The sequence below is a fragment of the Triticum aestivum genome, unplaced genomic scaffold, assembly GCF_018294505.1.
Source record: "Triticum aestivum cultivar Chinese Spring unplaced genomic scaffold, IWGSC CS RefSeq v2.1 scaffold78534, whole genome shotgun sequence".
Classification (NCBI taxonomy): Eukaryota; Viridiplantae; Streptophyta; class Magnoliopsida; order Poales; family Poaceae; genus Triticum; species Triticum aestivum.
The window spans coordinates 63,292-68,479 of NW_025228365.1; positions in this window are offsets into that span (position 1 = coordinate 63,292).

Sequence of the window (5,188 nt, forward strand, 5' to 3'; positions counted from 1 at the left end):
CCGAGTGCGATAGTCTGCAGGCAGTGCAACTGATAAATGCCTCAGGACAAGACCGCTCGCAGTATGCCATGGTGGTCTCGGAAGTGAAGCATCTTGTGTTGAAAGGGAGTGTCATGTTATTCATATTTCTCGAGATCAGAATAATGTAAGCCATGCGTTGGCGAAATTTGGAAGGACGGAGGACCGTACTGTGGTCTGGCTCCGCTCCGGCCCGGACAATATCCCTAGCTTGTGTAGGGAGGACCTTCTTGGCTCTTGAGTAATACAAATCCCTTTTACCCCGCAAAAAAAAATTCTAACTGATTTAACATAAACATTTTGGCTAAAAAAAGGTTAATCAATTGACAATATTGCAACATATGCATGAGGATCCCTCGAAAAAAAACATATGCATGAGGATAATATTTATGCTCCGTTGAAACGCACGAGCAATTATCTAGGATGATGGGACTTAACAAATTGTCAAATTTGGAGGGAACACCAGATGGATTTGGATTGGGCTGACAACAAGTGAAGTAATAATAATAGAGTGGCCAAAGAGCTGAAGTTGAGGGGCTCCTGATAGATCCATTTGTTGGCCCGTGGCAATGCACGGGCGTTCTACTAGTTTTCATTAATAGATCCATTTCCCCTCAATCTCTGGCAAATTCTTTGGGGCGTGCTACGCGTCAGCCGGCGGATCTTTTTAAAAGATCCATCAGGTTCTGAGCCTTCGAATCTGACATGATCTCGCGGCCGAGCGTCTTCCTCACTTTTGTAACAGAAATCGTGTTGTGAGAACCCTTTTGCAACATAGGTCTTGTTGCATAAACGTCATCGCGTAGAACAACACTAGCACACTTGTGGGAACTGTTGTTATGGCGGCACCAGCGGTTGTGACTGAGCTCGAGGAGGCAACAACCATGCATGCTTGTCCACGCCGGTGCTCCCTCGGGAGGGCGGGGTGACGGCGGACGCGGCTCCCCGTGGATGCGGATGCCGGTGCTTTCCCGATACGGCGGACGCGACTTGAGGACTTGGGGCGGCTTCAAATGGAACCTGCGTCCTGCGGGGATGAGAGTTCGGAGAAAGAGAGGAAAATGGCTGGGAGAAGACAACGGAGGTTTTTGAAGATAAGGTAAGGGGCACATGGCTGGTTGGGGCTAGTAAAAACATATGTGAACGTCTGCGGTATGATCAGATGGGATCCAATGTTGTATGGGCGGCGGAACGTTGTCCGTGATCGGTGAATGATTTCTCTAAACTTTTTTACCATTTGTTAATTACATTTGTCAAAATTTTATTGTGGAAGTGGGTACATCTCAGTCGACTGAGACTTAACCTCAGTCAAGTGATATAGTACAAGGAGAAAAAGAAAAGAAAAATGAAGAATCCTTTTTGCATGGATCTCCATGCAAGATCAAAGGAATATAGCATCGATTGAGACAAAACAAAGTCTCAGTCGACGGAGTACTCAGCAAAACTATTTTATTATCGGAATCAATTACTTCCGAACGACCAGTATTTTAAGCTTTTGGGCCGAACGTGCTTTTCATCATTGGATTCAGGTATGAATCTTAGAACAGAGGAAATTAGCCAGGTCAGCTTTTTATTTCGTTCGAGGAAATTGACTACCGCCGCGAATGCTCCCCACCACCACTCCTGTGTTTCCCCGTCCCAGCCACTCCTTACCCATTTCTCTGCCACACAGTCGCCCCATCTACCCCCACCAACACCGTCCCAGCCCTTTCGTTTACTCTGGCGACGGTGTTGGCGGTGATCCCAGCGTGGTTCAGTGGCGCTATGTGGAGATGGAGGCTCACGCGCATCATGCGGTTGGTGGATCTCGGCTGCTGCGGCCATGTCGATGGCGGCGGAGGCGAGGGACCCACACTTGCTGGTGTCGTGATTCCAGTGGGCCGGAGCTGTTGGAGGTGAGGACTGGAGGTGCTCCTTTCCGCGCGTTGTCTCCGTCAGCCACCTCGACCCCTGGTGGAGGGGCGGTCTCAAGTCTCACCGACGGTTTCTCGGTGCGTGGCCCCGTGTTGATGGCGGCAGATAGACCGGCTGTATGCCTGGTCGTGCTGCTATTTTGGAGGGTAGGAGATCAGGCTCGCGGGTGCCCGCGCCCAATCTGAAGCCGGGAGGGAGACGCTCTTGTGTAGTTGTGTGTGCCCATCGTCGCTGCAGCAGCTCCGCTCGTGCACGCCAGCAAGAGCTCCGCCGCCAGCTCCTGTCGCTTTGGGTCTTACATCATCTGCCGCATCCCCAAACATCATCGACTGTGGCCCTATCCGGTGAGCACCAACCTCTCTTTTTTGCTTGTAACTAGATGCTGCTTTGTGGCACCACAAGAAATATGTCAACTTGTGACCCTTGCTATTGGGCATTGAAAGGTCATTGTTTTCATTTGCGACTTTTTTGTGACCAAAAACAGAAGGTCAAAAGCTGGCAGTCGTAAACTGAAATTAGTGACCTTCTTTGTGATATGTAAAAGGTCGTTGGTTCCATGACCAAATTTTTGGTCACTAGCAACCTCCCCATGCCACGTAGGCATCCAGCGTGGCAAGCTGGTGTGACACAAGATTCAGCCCGGTCCAATTCGGTTTTCTACATGGGCCTAGCCCAACAATTCAGCCTTTTTACTGTATATTTTCTCTATTAATTTTCTCTAGCTATATGGGCCTAGCCCAACAATTTGGCATTTTTATTTTCTAGGCATGGCCTTTTGCGGTCCATTTCATTTTTATTTTCGAGGGTTTTTTGTGGTCCAGTTTTTAGATGGGTCCCAATTGTCAGATTTTTCCTGGCAGTAGATCCACATCGCTTTTTAAGCAGTATATATAAAACAGGAAGAAGAAAAGAATATGAAAATCTTCAAATAACAACTAAAATAGGTTTATTACAATATATTCTGTGCAGAACAGAACATGTGAAACTCCATACACTCGTTCACATCACAACAACCAGTTTAACCTACAAATATTGCATGCCCAGGAACTTAAAACTTCACGTACATAACCATACAATATTCCACACAATCACAAATATTGTGATTGAAAAATAAAACACTCTGCCAAGTTAAAGCTAGCTATTCTTGGATACCATGGAACATGCTCTTCAACATAGGAAGAAGTCATCAATGGTGTTCTATCAACAACACAAGCTCCATTCACCTACAAGAACAGAATGGAATATCAAGTACTTGGATCGTTCAAGCAGATTACAAGCAACATATATATATATATATATATATATATGTAGAAGTACATCAGAAAATATGATGGAGCAATCGGACAACAAATACATTAAGTAAACAGCCCAACCGATGAGTGATGACGACAAGCAAAGAGTATAAACCCAGGTTTGGACATAAATAGTGTCAACTCAAGTAGAACATAATAAGGCAGTAAACTCAAGCAGAACATAATTAAGCACGATGAAAGGGACCATCCAATTAAATTCCATTCCCATCTTCTTCAGTAAGGACAGGCAAAACATCCCAGCATATCTCAAGTCGATGAATTATTCTAGCAATAACCAAATTAGAAACATCCCTTGTTGTTCCATTTAACCATACTACAAGACTGTAGAAGAATCACTCTTGGTGAATCAAATCATAGCAAATCGAGCAACAGATACAAGAGGCACATCAGGCCTAGCCATTTTTGTTTCAGTAATTTAGAAAGAGGGGCGATGGGGCACGGAACCTTGAGGCCCTGTTACGGTTTGTGTTTGATGAAGGTTGCCCTTTGGGGCGGCAGCTGCAGCTCCGCCAGATGCAGCAGCAGCACCTCCAACCGGCACGACGGCGGTGACAGCACAAATGGTCACCTATGTGACATTTCAGATCATCATTACAGAATTTAATTTATTTATTCAAGACGCAAGCAGCAAAGATAGTGTCCACCTTTGCATATAGAACCGAGCATAGATTTACAGCACATCAATGATTCAAGTAGTTCAAGACTTAATTACTTTTTTAACATCAGGGTAAGAGATATGGAACAAAAATGCACAAATGGTGCCTATTGAGTGAGAGCAAGCAATATAAAGGGGCACAGCTGTGTGAAACTGTTATCAGCATTGTTTCAAAGTTTACTGTGGCATATTTTTCATGATCAGTATGACTTCTTATAAATAATAACCAATAGTACTGCCGCCAGATCCTTACACATGTATAATGGCATGAATAGAGCAATAGAGCAATGCCCAATCCTTACACATGTATAATGGCGTGAATATGCAAGTTAGACCTAGATGTTACTAACAAGTGTTATTTGCATAATTAATGAATAAGTGTGGTATTTCTTACTAGTCAGAATCAATCTTTGTGCATACATCTGGCCATGTTGTTCCTTGCCAAATAAGCTCCCAAAAGTAGTATTAATAAAATTGAAACAGAATAACATTTACAAGACTACATGAACCACAACAAGAAATTTTCTGTTGCGAGTAAGCTACTTGCCTTTGTCCATTTGCTCCCACCAAGTCAATCTATTATACATCCCTTGATCATCAGTGAATGGAGTTCCCTTCTTCCAGTGGAAGAAGTTGTATGTAATCTGAAATGAAGATTCAGTTAGGAAAGCAATGACAATAGAGAAATAATTTCTAGATAGTATGTTTCAAGCTATAATCTTATGAGAAAAATAGCAATAATTTGTACTTCCAGAATTGAGGTTGGGCCAACTAGAACTACAGTATTTACTGCCAGAATGATTTCATGAATTTTGCCACTACATGATTATATTTAAAGTAGCAAAAGAATTATTAAATGCAGGCTATTTATTTGGCTATTATGAAACAGTAAACCTTCAAACTAGAATACACTTTATTAGTTGGCAGGATTGGCGAATGCGTCGTAGCAATCTAAGAAACAGAAGTGCATTTCTATGTGGTAAAATGATGTGCCTAGTTGCTGAAAAATGATGTTTATTTATGTTGACAGAATGCTTTTGAGGAGTTGGCATCCAGTTCTTATTGAGCTATACAAGGAGGATAGAATTGAGCATTGTCGTGCAACTAGGGACTTGAGTAGCTACGGCTGCTATGTGCAACATGTGCTCATCAACAACAAAAATTCCCACGCTCATCAATTAGTAGAAATGAAACTGATAGTAGTATAGTAGGTCTGGTCTGGTCCTATCAGCAAAAAAACTTGTCACTTATGCATCAGAGAGAGGGGGGCTACCAAATTGAGTTGCTC